We start from the raw sequence: 17,969 nt of genomic DNA, 5'->3' as shown, positions 1-17,969 counted from the left end.
TTAATAATGATATTATGAAGTGACAAGAACACTTTGTGCACAAAGAAAATAAAACGAACGATTTCAACAATTTGTTCTCCTCCTTAGTTGTTGAAAGTGTATTCGAGATCAGACAACAGCGATGCTGCTGATATCACCTGCAGCTCTCGTCACCCGCCGATGTGGTTACCAATGTTTTTTTTTATTTTTCTACGCTTTTTTTAAAGCATAATGCAAACATTGTAACAATACTTGAACAGCCCAAATAAATGTACAAAAATTTACTTGGCAGCCTATTCTGTCTGTACGCTGGGAACTACGTCGGCGGGTGGCGTCGGCGGCGGGTGGCGTCGGCAGGATGCGCCGTAGTCTGGTCGTTAACAGGCTTTGAACGACCAAGGAGAAGAACAAACTGTTGAAATTTTTTTTTCATTGAAATACTGATGGAACACTGAACTTTTTGGCAATGTCTTTCATTCCCCTGTGTTAAATGGATTGTAAAACTTACTGAAATCAATGGGACGGACAGAAGCCTCCCAGTTTTCATCAAAAATATCTAAAAACGTGTTCTAAAGACAATCTAAGCACTTGTTGGTTTAGAACGACAGAGGGGAAGTGATTTATGATAAAATTGCAATTTTGGGGTGAATTTTCCCTTTAAGCAATTACAGCGAGACAACATGTAAAACAAATTAATTAACATTTAAAGAAAAAATTTCTCTCTCACACACACACCACACACACACACGTTGGCATATGTGGTTTACCGGGACAATTCCATAGACACAATGCATTTTATACTGTACAAACTGTATATTCTATTGCCTTAACTTACCCCAGTCCCTAAGCCCAACCATAACAAAAATCTGTTGGAAGTCTTTAATCTAAAAAAGTACCACTTAGTATTGTGTCCCTGTAAAGCATGTTTATAGCATATTAAACATGTCATTATACACTATTCCCCATAAACCACATATACCAACCCACACGCACACACACACACACACACCTCTCACACACAAGCCAAGTAATTAAAACAAGTTAAACACATTTAACCAAAACACCACCACTCTTTTTACAGCACAAAACATTCTCCTTTGCAGACTCAAACACAGGCGCTAACACTAACTGCTTTTCTTTTGCTAAAGTTGTCTCTTGCACCCACCCTCTCGATCGAGCCACCTCTTCATTGTCCCCTCCACAACTGTAAGGGACCTTCTCCGAACTGCATCTTTAAAATAAATAATCCATATTGTCATTGTGAAATCTTTAACATTTAATGAGCATATTAAAAAGAAATGTCTAATTTTTATTAACAAATAATTAACAGATATATTTACCAATCACTACCTCTCTGAGTTAGGGGGTGGCAAATAAAGTCTTTTCCATCCAGTTGAGGTTTTAAGCCAGGGAGTTGTCGGTCGCCCTCTTCAATATATGCCATGTGCAGTCTCGTACATCTGTCCCGCCAATAAGCCCCAACCAGTTAACCTGAAACAGATTTATAGTCTTAATAGTTGGTCATAGTTTCATACAGGACACAGGTCATACAGTAGTTGATTGCTTATATCAAAGAGGTGATGCATGCGATTATTTGTGTGCTAATTTAAGAAAAGTTGTGTGCAATCCATAGAAGTAAACTGTTGTGTGTTTGTTGTAGTCCAAGAAAAGAGATTTAAGTTGAAGAAGATAACTAGCGTCATTGTTTACTTACACTGTAAAAAATTTCTGTAGAAATTACAGTATTACTGGGTGTTACTGCCAACTAGCTGCCAGTAACTTACTATAGATTTTACATGTATGTTATTTACTGGCAATAGTTTGTTCAAAGTTAAATTAACATGAAACATTTTCAGTCTTTAACTTCTACAGTAAGTTACTGGCAACCAGCTGCATAATTACAACACATTTTTTACAGTGTAGGGTTTTGTACATTTGCACATCGTTCACATGTCTTTAACACTTACACATCAAAGGGTGTGTAAATTCGTGAATCTGAAAAATGTGCCCTTCTGAAAAAACAGCATACCAGCAAGACCAGCATATGTTGTGTTTTGGTGCTGGTTTGCTAGTGAACACCAGCTAAACAGCCTCAAACCAGGACCATCACCAAACCAGCATTAGCACCAGCATCCCATGCTGGTCATACCAGCAAGCCACAGCATATGTTGTGTTTTGGTGCTGTTATGCTGGTGACCAGGGCCGTGCACAGACCTTTTGAGGGGCATGTGCTGAAACTGAAAAAGGGCACCCACTCCAAATAAATAATAATCATCTTAAAAGCTTTATATTTATTCACTATTAATGATTGAAGAAATCACTATTAATGAATGAAAAATGACATTTTATGATAGTTTGGCATTATGCAGTGCAAAGGATATCTGGCCTTGTAAGTTGGCTTTAACAATTTACATCCTGGGTGTTTGTCTGTATTAGGCCTAGTCATGTGTTTGTGAAGTGCTCTTGTGTACTCGCTCTTATTTAATTGTAGAATATATTAATTTTAATTTTTCCTCTGCTTACATACATAAAGTTAAATAAAATATGTTTGAAGAAAAAAAGGTATTCTATTTGGTTTTATAAGCTAATTTTTATTATTTGGTTAACATGTTTATGTATGTGATTGAGAAGAGGGGGAAATAGGAGATTAAAGATCAAAATAGGAGATTATACTACACTATAGCCATACCATTAGCATATTCAACATGTATCTGCCTACCTGGCAAAAACTGTGCTGAGGACCAGGAACCTTGGTCTTTTGAAGGTGCAAATAACTGCATTACTAAATACTAAATAGACTTAACTCTATGCAGTTGATTTCAGAATAAAAAGTTATGAACCAAATAATCATACAACTCCCTTGACTAATTCAAGGCATAAGGTACATACATATACAATAAGTTATATCCTGATAGCATACTGTAATGAGTGACAGGGCAATATAATGTACATACTTGTATGATCCTTTACACGTTTCTCGTCTCTATCCAGTTTTCCTAACTGGGCTTTTGATGTCTTTCTAATCTGTAATGTTTTTGGTGTTTATGTAGGCTAAACATTTACCCGCGTGGGCGCGTCTTCTCGCGTGAGATGTGTTGACTTTAGTTAAACGATTGAGACGCGTCATGCAAAAAAAGCGGTAAAAGCCCGACCTTGCATTTCGTATTGTTGTCACGGGTGCCCTTCACATGCGTGAACACTTTTTAAAAACTGCTTGCGCTTTGTCAAAAACTCAATTTGGTCGCAGTTTGGAGCCCTTGGTGCCCCCTGATTGCCCACTCGCCCAATCCCGTCTATGGATAATTCGGCTCTGCTCAAATTTATAAAACATGCGCCGTTATAAACATACTAGTGTTTCTTTCGTAATGAGACAGCATTGTACTCAAACAACAAGAAACTTATTTACCGTTGCAAGACGTTCAGCTGCTCTGACTGACTGCTGTGTGGAACTTCAGCTCGCTGCACTCAGGGGGCGGAGTAAAGAGGTTTGACAGACAGTTTGAGCGGATCCAAAAAGATTTCGTTTTTTAATAATTTTATTTGATAAATATATTTGTAAAACACACAGACACACGTAAATGGTTGACAATAGCATTAATTTATATATTAAAAAAAATAATAAAACATCTCCAAAAAAAGGGCACTTCGGAGTGTAAGGACAAAAAGGGCATGTGTTCTGCACAGGTTGAGCCCTATCTGTGCACGTGCCTGCTGGTGACCACCAGCAAAGACCATCATAATTCCCATGCTGGTTTGATGCTGGATTTTTCAGCAGGGTGCTCTTTAACTTCTTCACTACTTTAGCTCAAATAAGGTTGTGTGTACTGCTCCTTTTTATGATGATACGAACGTGTGTCTGAATTCTCTGCTTGATTATTAAAAACCTGTTAACCTGCACGAGGACGACGACTGGTTATTTACATCTTTCTAGGTGGATTCAGCTTACTAACAACAATATTTAAGCTAACGTGATAGCTGGCTAAACATGCAGGAAAATTCACGGTTTTGAATATGTAGCAAACAATTCCTTTTCATTGTTATCATGCATTTTTAACATATAAAAACTAAATCAGTGACTTACCAGTTATTGATGATGGTGTCTGTGTCGAACGGGAGCTCAGCTTTGTGCTCTGCTTGATTCAAATCATAACAGTAGTGGTGATGTTGCCGTTCAACAGCTAGAGGGCTGATTGCCGCATCACGGAATCGGGCCGTGTACTGTATACTGTCCGTCTGAAGCATAAACATTTTTTAATTGCTGCCAAACAGCGTTACAACCGCCGGCATGTGTCAGTTCCACTGGTATCGGGCCACATACTGAATTTCTGACATCATACACGTCTTGGCAGTATCATATCAAACCATAATCGGTCCAGGCACAATGCAACATAGTCGGTCCGACTACACAATGCCAGATTTGGCCCGATTACACTGAGACGCTACTTTAGTAGACCCGGACTTCAGCTGAGTATGCTTACACTCGGGCCAACAGCTATAAATAGTGTTTATTACTGGTATACTATTTCCTCATCTGGGCCAGTTCTGGCGCATACACTAAAAATCTGTCCGGCTTTCAGCCGACACTGGCGGAAAAAAGCCAGAATCGGCCCAGAACTGACTGCTATCTGGGAAGTGACGAGACCCGGGAAATGCTTGGTCAGAATAAACCAATACTAAAACCACGCATCCCCACATAGAACATACTGTCAGAACCCTGCCATGCTAAACTAGATCTAAATACAAACAAGGATCTGGCAGGATTCTGACAATAGTGACCTCAATGTCATCCAAAAACAACCAAAACAATTGTATGTAAAATTTTGATAGTTCCTATGTTTTATACAGCTTAAAGAGCCTTCGGTCAGATTGACCCCAAAACAACACCAATGCTACAAAATGTGAGGACATTGAAAAAAATATCATCATGTAAATTTTTGGTTTGCCGTCATTAAATCTGAAGCAAAAAAAATGTCAATCATGTATGTACAGATGAATGGGGTCAAATTGACCCCAAAGAGAACAGGATGGCTAAATACGTACAATAAATATAGGGAACAAAAATGTCAGTGTATTAAAAAAAAATCTATGGATCCTGACCCACATATGCATTGTATGGGCAGTTATATAAATTCCCTTTAACATTTCATAATAGCAAACTAAACCTAGTTCACTTGAAAACAGCTTAACCAAAGAATTTATGAAATGTTAGATTTACGTCAAACAATTATGTGAAAACTATTAAACAGGCATGTCATTTTTGACCCACACGTTTGTGAAGGAGTGAATGTGGTTTACATCAGTCGACTACAAACAGATCTGGGTGTGTTTAATTGTCACTGGGGCGGTATCTTTTTCAAAAGTACACCTTTGTACATAAAAAGTTCATAGTGTTACCAACAGTGTTGGGCAAGTTACTTCCAAAGTGTAATACATTATATATTACAAATTACTGTCATTTGAAAGTAATTAGTTACATTACAATTAGGGCTGGGCATAGATTAATCTAGATTAATCTCATACAAAATAAAAGTATTTTTTTGCATAATATATGAGTTTGTGATGTGTGTAAATATTATGTATATTTAAAAACACACACATACATATAAATACATTTAAGAAATGTTTTATTTAAATATCTTTTTTTTATTTATATATAATTTAGAATATATAAACATATAAATAAATATATATACACATGTAAATGTTTCTTAAATACATACATGAATGTGTGTGTATTTATATATACATAATAATTACACACAGCACAAACGCATATGTTATGCAAAAATGTACTTTTATTTTGTATGAGATTAATCTAGATTAATCTATGCCCAGCTCTAATTACAATATTACTGTCTCTGAACTGTAATGAGTTACACTACTTTTGCGTTACTTTTGAGTTACTTTCATCAAAAGAACAGATGTATGACTAGGTATTATAAAATGTTAAAATGTAGTATATTGCTGTTTATAAATCTAGAAGTTATGTGTTTGCCCTCAAGCTTTGAATAGGCACAGTGAAGACTTATGGCAAAATACACTAACAATCACTGTCAGAATCATAAACATAGACAAATGATCTGGTAAAAGTCTGGTAAATTATGGTACACATACCAAACACAATAGAGCTAGAGCCCACTATAATGCAACCTATAGCTTAATAACATGGCAAGACACGCAACCTCTTTTCATTTCTATTCTTTAATTCACTTTTAATTCAGATTCACAGCACAAACCTGGCATGCACTGGGTTGACACAACTTATCAAAAAGTGCTATTGGAGGATTAGGCCTCAAGGAATACAGCTCATTTCAGTCCAATATAAGGATTACATGTAGACTAACATATAAAACACAGACAAACAGAGGAACACTGTTTTTTGCCAAACAATGAATATCGGGGCTCCTATACAAAGGCTGGTAAAAACTTTGAACAGTGATGTTTAAATGTACTATTTAGATAACCATGTTTAAGTCTTCACTAATGTTATGTTTTAGTTTAGGTTGCTGTTTGTAATAAAACTGTAGATAGCAGTCATAGCCTAGCAATCTATTATGTATATGGACTGTAATCATAGCAAAGCTTACCTTGTCATTGCTGGTGTGATATGGATTTTACTGGCAACATTTGTAAAAGTCTCTTTACTTCTGAGGTTCAAGCAGCACAGGAGACCGATAGAAACTTTCTGTTGCTTTTACTTGCTCTTATTCGCAAAATGATGCGTGTGCGGCGCTACCGGACCTGATTGCGACCACTTTAGTGAATGCTTATACAGCCGCGGACTTCCCAGATTCGGCTCTTTAAGAAACATGACGCGCACAGCGTCCAAATCGCATTTCAAATACAAAGTTAAAGTAAAAATGAACATGTTGCATACAGCACGTGGAAACAGACATACGCTGCGTCCCAAACCGCCTACTTCCATACTATATAGTAGGCAAAGAGTACGAGAAGTAGTGCAACCCATTCTCACCAAAAAGCGTACAAATGACACGCAGTGTGATTATCGTGCAATAGATACGCCAAATTCCGATTTTGCGTGCATATGATACGCCAGTCCTTCCCATTCACTTATATGGCGAATCGTTTCGTGACGTTTTATTTATTGTTTTCTAATTTGTTTTCTGTTTTTTTTTACCATTTTCGCTTGGGTTTAGGGTTAGAACAACTTTTTGCTATATAAAAATGACATCCTAACCCAAACCCCAACTCTAACCCCAACTCCAAGCGACCATGGCTTAAATATAGACAAAAGCATAGAGAAACCTGTATATTAAATAACCTGATTAAATAAATGTGAAATCTAACCCTAAACCCAAGCGAAAATGGTTTAAAAAACAGAAAACAAATTAGAAAACAATAAATAAAACGTCACGAAACGATTCGCCATATAAGTGAATGGGAAGGACTGGCGTATCATATGCACGCAAAATCGGAATTTGGCGTATCTATTGCACGATAATCAAACTGCGTGTCATTTGTACGCATCTTGGTGAGAACGGGTTGTTTTCGCCCACTATATAGTATGAAAGTATGCGGTTTGGGACGCAGCCATAACTCTTTTACACGCAGCTTTTTGATGTGTGGATGCTGGTCGCGCGCATTGGTCAAAAATAAAAAATAAAAATAACACGGTCTATTTTGAAATGCATTGATGTAACGCGCGCGTTACTAAGATTGTAACGAGTAAAATATTACCAAAATTGTATTACTAATGCGTTATATTACTGCGTTACAGCAAAAACTAATATATTACTATAATATATTATATTTTGTAATGCGTTACTCCCAACACTGGTTACCAAATGTATACATATCAGTACCTACATATTAGGAGCTTTTAAAAGGGTGACACCCTTTTTCTGAGAGTGTAGGAAACAATACCGGGATGGAGAGGGGTAAGGTGCTGAGACCTGAACTAAATTTGACTTTATTTCAACTCACATAAGTGGCATTGCATGTGCAGTGCAAGTGGGATTCAGGAATTCATTTTGACGTGTTATTGATAGTCATTTTGGAGAACGCAGGCCTGTAGTGGTCATGTAGAGGTGTAATGGGGCCGTGGACAGCCTTTCTTTCCTCAAATAGAGGTCAGAGCTGTTGAACTTCAAAGAGAACAGAAAATCGAAAAGGTTTCTCTTGATAGCTTGTGACTCATCCTACCCTTTTTAAGACATCTGCTATGTGCTTAGCCACTGGCCTGCTTATGTCCTGCTGTCCTTGAATGTCAATGGAATTGAGCTCAAATTTTCACCAATCATACATGAAGGGTATACATTTAATTGTTCGTTTTTGCATTTTTGGTATTGTATGCCACAATGACCCAGCACTCAATTTTGTCTCAATTATTGTTCATAAATGACTCTAAAAGGAGTCATTACCATTTGTGAATTTTCATAATGCAACATCTGTGCCTGAAATTGCATTTCTTTATTATGTACAGTGTCTTTTTGTGAATGGCAGGCAGTTTGGCCGTGTACCAGGACGGCACAACTCCACCCCTGGGAGCGTCTGTTCAATAGTTGCCTCATGTGATCTCATAAAAAGCCACAGTTATTAATGTTAATTAGATTTCTTTTTCCACCTGGGTGTCAGAAATGTATTTTTCCTCCCGAGGTGTATTCTCTTACCGTTTCATCCACCCATCGGCAAACACGTGATGACACACAGTCGAATGCAATCTCTCATTGGCCATCTCACCGGTATTGATCAGAGTAGTGGGGGCGATTCGTAGCATGCTCCAATCAGGCCAATAAGATCTATTTAGGCAGGGCCTGATCTCAGAATGTATATTGACAAGCATTGATCGCCGTTAGCAGGGAAAAATAATGAATTTTCCCAGACACAGACTCTGTAGTTGTGCCCGTTCACGCTGTTCGATAAAAAGCTCGGCAGTGATCTTCTTATCGCTCCCGCTTGCTTTGAAACTCCACAGGGTTTCTCAAGCAAAACTTCAGCCCCCTAATTTTGTTCACTCAGTGAAGTAATAGAAATTTCTCCCACTCAGGAACTCACAGATCTCACATTGTGAAGTAAATTCCCTTTTGCACAATGGAAAACGTATTATCTAGCTTTCACTATCCCAGCCTGAGGTATATAATATATACATTTACTATAAAATTGTATGGGGTTATCATGGAATACCTGTAGTTTAAAGTGCCAATTTCAGCAACATGCGGTTTTAACGTAACCAAAGGAATGTTAGTGTTAAATTACAGAATCTAGATTTGTTAAGACATGTGTACGATATAAAACAGGACCTATATCGTGTTACAAAACTAAAGCCATGATTTTTAGGCATGTTGAGTGTTACACATTATGTTTTACTGAAAAAAAAACACGAAATTATGTTTGATTGTCATTATTGTTATCGGCAAAAAAATTATGTTAAAGGGGCCATGGCACAAGACTTTTTTAAGATGTCATATAAATCTTTGGTGTCCCCAGAGCACATATGTATAGTTTTAGCTCAAAATACCATATAAATAATTTATTATAGCATGTTAAAATTGCCACTTTGTAGATGTGTGCAAAAATGTGCCGTTTTGGGTGTGTCCTTTAAAATGCAAATGAGCTGATGAAATTCAAAGACTGATCACAATGATAGTGGTCTGTTGCAATTAAAACTCAATTGTGCTTTTCTCTGCACTAAATGGCAGTGCTGTGGTTGGATAGTGCAGATTAAGGGGTGGTATTATTATAATAAGTGCTCCTTATGACATCATAAGGAGAGCCAAATTTCAACGACCTATTTTTTCATGTGCTTGTAGAGAATGGTTTACCAAAACTAAGTTACTGGATTGATCTTTTTCACATTTTCTAGGTTGATAGAAGCATTGAGGACCCAATCATAGCACTTAAACATGGGAAAAGTCAGGTTTTCATGCCATGACCCCTTTAACATAATTTAAAAAATAATTTTCCCCCTATCGATGAACAAAGCAAAAAAGGTTTTTGCATTTTTGCTCTGTTCATATGGGAGCGCAGAACACAAAGTAACACTTTTTGGCTTTGGCTGTATCATTCAAAAAATATTCAAGTTATATGTATATTTTTTACACAACCAACACACACATCTCTGCTACAAATTAACACTTAGGGTCAGATTAACTAATCAAAACATAATTTTGTTGTTAAATAACGGCAATAATTAGCGCTAAAAAGGTGTGGTCTATTTATTTTTGCAACTGACCTTATTGCATATGCATTTCTAGGAGTTTCCCTTTCAGATGCAAAATTTAAAGAAAGAGATTATTTAAAGCTGCGGTCGGCAACTTATTTGATCATATTTTTTGATCATATTCACTGAAACCAACACTATGCTCCGATAGAACAACATAAATTAGACTGTTTAAGAAACAACCCCGCGCTTCTAGCTCCACCTGGAGCCTGTTATTTGTTTTGCAAAAATCCACCGCTCCCGGTTCATTTGGTCCAATCAGCGCAGGCTGGTTCATTTGGTCCAATCAGCGCAGGGCTGTGTAAAATCTGCCTGTCAATCACAGTACCTGCACGCGCCACAGATCCCCATCCCCCTGGCGCGCGTTACAATATCACGTGCATCCGCCTGAATTCATAGGTGTTTTGGTTTGAACAGCGTGATGGCGGAGAGAACTTTCAGTAACAAACTTCCGATTTCTCGGTTAACAACTAGAGCTGGAAAACAACCAATGAAAAGAAGGAAACAAAGATAGAAAGCGACTGTGACTGTAATAAAACTAGGATCAATATCGGACCGGCATTTGAAAGGAATCTACGAGATTTCAAGCTGGATGCAGAGCTTGCCACATTTCTTCTCAACAGGTAATTGTGCTTTATCAACCATTGATTGTATTTCGGAGTGTTATGTAAGTAATCTAAGTATTCTTGCTAAGTATGCGTTCACAATAATACTTTTGCACACGCGCTGACGAGAACGAGCTCTGAGGGAGGTAGTGGGGGAGGGACATGAAATTGTAAACATTTGGAAACTGCTCAATCCTCCAGAGTTGCCGACGGCAGCTTTAAATTATTCACGCAACGCAATATTCTAATGTTTGAGTGTGTGATATTACTTTATTATTTTTAACATGTTTCAAGAGGAACAGATTATTCAAAAAAAAAAAAAGGAAAGGAAAGTTATTTTTTATCTGCTGAAGTAAATAAACAGGAGTCACTAGGAGAAATTTGTTTTTCATCCAGTTCTTTTCAGTGTACTATGGCTTTGTTAGCTGAAATTTTAACAATTTTACAAGCCGAATTTTCGGCTGCGATGTCCTTGGTGCTGAACTCAAGCGCAGATCACCCGCGCCAGTTCTGGGGTGCGTTTCCCAAAAGCATCGGTGCTAACCTGTTAGCAACTTAGTTGGTTGGCAATGGGAAATTGCATTGCAACCAACAAAGTTGCTAACTTAGTTAGCAACAATGCTTTTGCGAAATGCACCCCTGCTTAGTTGCGAGCCTGAACTAATATGCGCTGCCCTTAAAGGTTCTCTAAGCGAATCTGTGTGTTGATTTTTGAAATGTGTTTTCAAACAAACTGAGCGTAGTTAACTCCTCCCCCTTCCCCTACCTTCCGTGCTTTCATGAACGCGCCCAAACCCAACCCCCAAATCCTTCTTGGCGTTTATAGGTTAGAACACTTTGTTATGGTTTCTGGTGTAGGTTTGGCCAGTTTGTTATTATTGCAGTTTGTGGAGGCTGGGCTGTCTGCAGAGATCGCGTTTTTTACAGTTTGATCAGTGGACAGGAAGCAAGCAGATAGTGAGGAGATGTTTGCTGTTTGTAACAAAAAATGTTTAATGGTCTAAAACGTATGAATTCGCTTAAAGAACCTTTAATAGATTGCGTTGGTGATTGTGAAAATCAGCTGTCGTGCCTGTGTGATTTAATTTGTGCCTTTTTAGTAAATAACCTGCAAATATTTGTGGGACATACAGTTATCGTACAATTACATCAAAAGTGAGAGGAGTGCAAATGTTACAACTTACTCCATAGGTTGGGTTAATCATAACAAGCAGATGGCTTGTTGTAACACTTTTGTATAATTAAATATAATTCTGTCTATAGATGGTTTCAGAAGTAACACATAAACAAGCGGCTTTCGTGGTCAACACGTAACTTCCGGTAAACTCTGCTAAGAATAAAAGTCCTTTTAAAGTAGTTTATTTATATAACAAGCAAAATAAACAACACGTAGATTACCTAGGAAACTAGCAACTAGTCAGACCATTAAAAAAACGAAACCGGAAGTACAGATCCGACCAGACACATAATCGCGTCACCGCAAATGTGTCCGATGAAACCATCTATACTACAAATATAGTTCACTGCTCTCTGCAGCCTTGCAATTCATTGTACTTTTCAAATATATCACTACCAAATCAGTGCAAATAAAGTAGCCTAAACAATATGAATATAAGTGTGCAGCCCTACTATAAGGTATTTTAATATTATTCAAGTAAACTTATTCAAAAACTACTGAAAGGGAACAAATGTGTTTGTGTTTTCCCCTATATTTCTGTGGGTCTTGAGATTACCTGTTGGGATGAAAAAGTTTATAACCCCTTATAAACAAGCATGATTTATCAAGTATGCAGGGAAACAGATGAAAAAAAATTATATCCATGACCGGTAGCCAAGGCAGACAGCGAGTTTTTCTCATCCTGCGTTTTCTATGCATTTAAGATGTTAATAGACCCTAATGCAAGAATTCTTCCATGATCGGGACACAATCAACTTGGGCATAAAGCGGTGGGGACATCTCCCACCCGCCATCAAGTGCCGGCAACTCAGGAACAGCAACCTTCAGCCTGGTGGCATGACAACAGCGGCCCTCTCATTAAAAAACAGACCGGCCCACCGGGAATTCTCCCGGTTCTCCCGATTTGCCAATCTGGGCCTGCTATATACTAAAGGTGGATATTGTTTATATATCTGCCTATAATAGATAGGTATCCACACATTCATCCATACTTCATCTAACCATCCTTGTTATGCACCAATGCATATAAATAGATTTTTGTAGCCTCTTATGGAACGGCTGAAATTCCACAAAGGGGCGTATTTGTTCATCGGACGTTGCACAATAACCGTGACATCCAAATATATTCATTATAAATCGTGAATGAAAAGTGAGATTCGAACGAATGTCTGTTAGTGAACTAATTGTATACACTATTTATATCGTAATTCGGTCAGAAACGTCAAGATTGTGAGGCGAACAAATCGTTTTGGATTAAAAGGCTTGGATGTTCCATTTCCTTGGACTTTTAGAGATTTTGAACAATTTGTTTTGGACAATTTCACCGAAGCGGATAAAGGGAAGATTTTGAAGGTAAGTAAATACCCTAAATCGGCGCCGCCCGGTTCAGGTAACTAACAACTAGATTACAGTTTTATGACTGCTAAAAATCACAGTATGCTTTGTGTGTGCGCTTAATGGAAACCCAAAAGTCTAAGATTTCCAACGATGTGCCACATGACCGTATATTTTGAAGATTTAATGCTTCAACGTTACAATGACGTAATGCAGCCTCACGTGCAAGAGAGGGGGTGTACCGTGTACGGCACAGTGATCCTTATCAGGTTAAAGGGCTATAGAAATACAATGAATTAATGAATAATGAATAAATGAATTAATAAACCTTTTAACTGACAGATGCCTGTTAAACAAGTAAACTTATATTTTCTGATGTGATCTGGGTCCGGGGCTGGATAGTTTTTTATTTTGTCTGTGGTGTGGAGACCAGATCTAACACATCACAGTTACCTTTTAGTATTAATAAGAAGGGAACTAATCCCCCTGTTGACCCTCCCCCCAAAGAAGGCTTGATCTCCGCTGAAGGACGTCAGCAAGATATGGGGGGTTTAAATGTTTAAACATATACAGTGCATACGTTTTATTAGTGAAAAAAGATTGCATTGCTCTGTATGTAAAAATATATAAATAAATGGGGTCATACCAGTGTCACAGCATAAGTGCACCCAGGAGGTTAAACATGGCCGGTGCGACCCCTGATTGCAGGTTGGCCACACCTCTGGCTATCCCTGTTGTGCAAAGCAGTTTTGAAATAAATTGTGTCTCACTTTACACAACACTGCACAGAGTTGAATCTTGCATTCATTTGATGTCAAGGATTATTAGGAACACCTGTTCAATTTCTCATTAATGCGATGGTGTAATGGTGTGGGGGATGTTTTCTTGGCACACCTTAGGCCCCTTAGTGCCAATTGGGCATTGTTTAAATGCCACGGCCTACCTGAGCATTGTTTCTGACCATGCCTATCCCTTTATGACCACCATGTACTCATCCTCTGATGGTTACTTCCAGCAGGATAATACACCATGTCACAAAGCTCGAATCATTTTAAATTGGTTTCTTGAACATGACAATGAGTTCACTGAACTAAAATGGCCCCCACAGTCACCAGATCTTAACCCAATAGAGCATCTTTGGGATGTGGTGGACAAATCTCCATCAACTGCAAGATGCTATCCTATCAATTTGGGCCAAGATTTCTAAAGAATGCTTTCAGCACCTTGTTGAATCAATACCACATAGAATTAAGGCAGTTCTGAAGGCGAAGGGGGTCAAGCAGTATTAGTATGGTGTTCCTAATAATCTTTTAGGTGAGTGTACGTCAATCGGTCTGCACGCAGCTGCGAACCGCCTTTATGGGACAAACATCTACTGGTATGTGTAGTCTAGAAGCAAGTGAGGTGCGGAAAATCCGTGGGTCAGGTGGATAAAGTAATTAAAATTATTCTGATTAATTGAGTCGTGAGTGGATGTGATAAATTAGTTTATCCTTATAAAAATGTAGTATACAATTTTGATCACCCTTATCCATCAAATGCAAACAGTGTTGATTTTTGCCGTTAGTATGTTTTTAAACCACTTACATTATTCATCATATGCTATTGGCTGTTTGCTAAAAGCATTAGTTTTTTATTGTATGTGCACTTGCATGATGCGTATTGTAATCATTTACTCAAACCTGAGTTAAGAGAGAAAGTTGATAACCAGGGTCATGAAACAGTTTTACCTAAAATTAACCCCCGGTTGGGTTTGTCACATGTGCCTAAAGAGAAGAGGAAATTAATGTTTTCAATGGCACACTCAGTCTGTGATTAGTTCGGTAAAATGCAGGCAAAAAATAAACCACTTGACTATTGTATATTGGCTTTGTTACACGATCTCTGTCACATTTTACGTCCCCTTTTCCAAAGAATAATCGTTACGCCACCCCCAAAATAACGCCTCTCTGAAGCTCAACAATAAACTTCTCTAACAGATGATCTTCACTGAGACTGCAAATATGAAAGCGCTCTTCCCATCGTAGACTTTCAGACCTCATGAGAGTCTAAACCAGAACGCTGGGGTCAGGAATTTTAAAAGAGGTTCGGCTGACCCAGGGTCTTCATAAAAAACCCAATTATCCCCGCGCGCCGGGCTGTCTTAATTAGTCTTGTCTGATGTACGGTGGATCCATTATGTTTCTAATTAAGTCCCTATCAGACCGTCCAGGAATAATGGGATACGGCACATCAAAAACCAGGCATTAACACTGTGACAAGATTACATAACTATCGGGTGGCGATCTGCCCGACATTGGGAAGGGTGGGGTAGGGCACCCTTAAAGGATTTGAATAGGCTCATCAGAGGAACTGTATCGGCAAGCGGAGGCCTAAATGCATTCAGGATTTGAATTAGACTTATCTCCACAGCACAGAGGAAAGACCCCCATCATTCTGCCGTCTATCTCCTCAATGCAGCGAGACGGAGAGCACCAGGGATAAAATGAAAACAAGCGTCCGGCTCCCTAGGAAAGCCACACTCCTAATTCGATGCAAACGCAGCCCTGCTGATGGATAGTCGGGGTGACACTGAAGCACTTGGGCTGCTCTCCTCCCATGAGCGACTGATACGCGCTAGGTGATGAAAAACAACTAATAGATGAAGTCTGAGTCTAAGCACACAGTGGATATAAATAGAGCAGCGCTTACTTGAAATGGCCGTAATTGTTATCTTCAAGGAAGATCGAAGACACTGTGATTTGTCACGGCAATGGCTTTGAAATTGTTATTTACAGGCAGAGAGGATGAGTAGCAAAATGTAATGATACAAGAAAAGCATAACTTTAAAGAGTGCACAGATTATTTTCACAGAAACATCTGAAAGTAGTATTTAAAGCTGATAAAGACAACACACCTGCAAGAGAGGTAGCAATAGCCATATACATATACAAGTACATTTGTTTGTCATCAGGATGTACAAGAATCAGAAAGATTGATTTAACAGATGAAGGAAAGACATTCACTTATATATAGGTTAAATATACATATTACTTTTTAAGAAATGGCTAAAAAAATGGGTTGTTGCAATCCAAGGTTGGAAAAATATGGAATTTTTTTAGATTAATTTAAAACAACAGTTGAGTTTGTCCAGATTTTACCCAACCATGGGTATTTTTTTTCAGATGCGGTATTTTCAAAAATATATTTTTATATTTTTAACATTGATGAAATGAAAAACATGACTCTTAAAAAGAAAAATAAGGGACATAAATCTTTTGTCTTTAAAATGTCTTTTTGAGCTTTAGGAGTGCAAAATGTCACAGGTTTAGACCCAGGGAACAAGCATACTCAGGGTGCGATTTTGGCCGGGGGGCTAGGAGATTATCCCCCCCTGGTCTTTATATCCCTGTGCAAATAGTGCAAACAACAGTAAAATTAGGAATGTTATTACTGTCAGTGCTTTCACACCTGTGACAATAGGTGACAGTGCATCTAGGTTATGTCATGATCCTTTTTAAACCATGCCTAGATTTCCCAAATATCGCCATGCACCAATAGACTATTTCAGCGCGAAAACAGCCAAATGATAAATCGGCATATTTTACTGGACCATCACAAAACAAATCAAAGAAATATTACCCTTGAGGATAACACAGCAGAAACTACCGCCATTAATCGGAACTACTTGTGTAAGTAGGCATATACAGTAGTCTATTTATTGTTATATTGAGTAGGGGTGGCACGGGTCACAAAGTCCACGGTTTGGTTCATATCACGGTTTTAGGGTCACGGTTTTCGGTTCTGTACGGTTCTTGTTGTTGTTTTTTCTTTTAATCGTTAACACTCCAGAAATTTACTTTAGCATATGATATTAAGCGTAATTATCCACAATTTAGGATAAAGTATTAACAAAATTATAATATCATGTAATCATGCACAAACCATCTCTAAAAAAAGCTAGATAAGATTTTGATAGCAAAAGAGAAAACATTGATGACATGCTTTGCATTTACTTGGCAAAAAAAACGTGTATTGCTATCTCTACAAGAACTTGTGTGCCTTTTTAGCTTGAACTTGAACTTTTAGATTGAACTTGAAGCACACAAAGATTAAAATGCAGAATTAACTTCCATTTATCAAACTGCCAACTTCAGTGTAGCTATACTCGACATGTACACACAACCGCGAGGGGACGTGTGGCAAAAATGACGTCAATGCAGAGTGGGCAGTAGTGCGCGTTGAGTGCGCGAGACCCCATTTCGTTTGGCCCGTGTGGACGTCAAATTTTGTAACTTTGCACGCGGCTCTGCAACCCAAGAAGCACGAGTTCCAGGCAAATCTAGCCCAGCATGGCCCTGTCCCAAATGGCACACTCCAGATTTGTGGACCTTCTCAGAGTCCACACTTTGAAGACATTATGTAGTGCAGACCTTAGGGACCCTCGACGAGAGTCCAAGAGAGTGCACCGGAGTCCTATTTTTGGACAGACTCGAGCCTCACGCCGGAAATAGGAAGAGAAGTTGCCTATCAGTGTGAACTCTTCCCTTTCAACATCTGATTGCTCTTTCACAAGGACTTCTGGGTTGGTAAAGTGCGTAAGCCTGCTGCAGTGCGGGCTTCGGCGAGGACCGCATCAAGGGTGCCTAGGTGGCGCTGATGAGCACACTTCGGAGCGTAAAAATGACAGATGGGACACCCTACAAACTCGTAG

The 17,969-nt window shown here is 38.5% G+C and overlaps 1 long non-coding RNA gene across 1 annotated transcript; it reads right to left on the bottom strand.

The window, feature by feature from the left end:
* Nucleotides 1-325: 325 nt before the first annotated feature.
* Nucleotides 326-4,610, bottom strand: LOC129444812 (uncharacterized). The gene is made up of 3 exons (XR_012359081.1): nucleotides 4,061-4,610; nucleotides 1,320-1,470; nucleotides 326-1,210 (listed from the first exon to the last, which is right to left on the bottom strand). It is a non-coding gene; the product is annotated as an uncharacterized lncRNA (long non-coding RNA).
* Between the last annotated feature and the right edge of the window lie 13,359 nt (nucleotides 4,611-17,969).

This window comes from Misgurnus anguillicaudatus, chromosome 19 (assembly GCF_027580225.2).
Source record: "Misgurnus anguillicaudatus chromosome 19, ASM2758022v2, whole genome shotgun sequence".
Lineage (NCBI taxonomy): Eukaryota > Metazoa > Chordata > Actinopteri > Cypriniformes > Cobitidae > Misgurnus > Misgurnus anguillicaudatus.
This window is presented reverse-complemented; position numbering and strand designations above follow the sequence as displayed.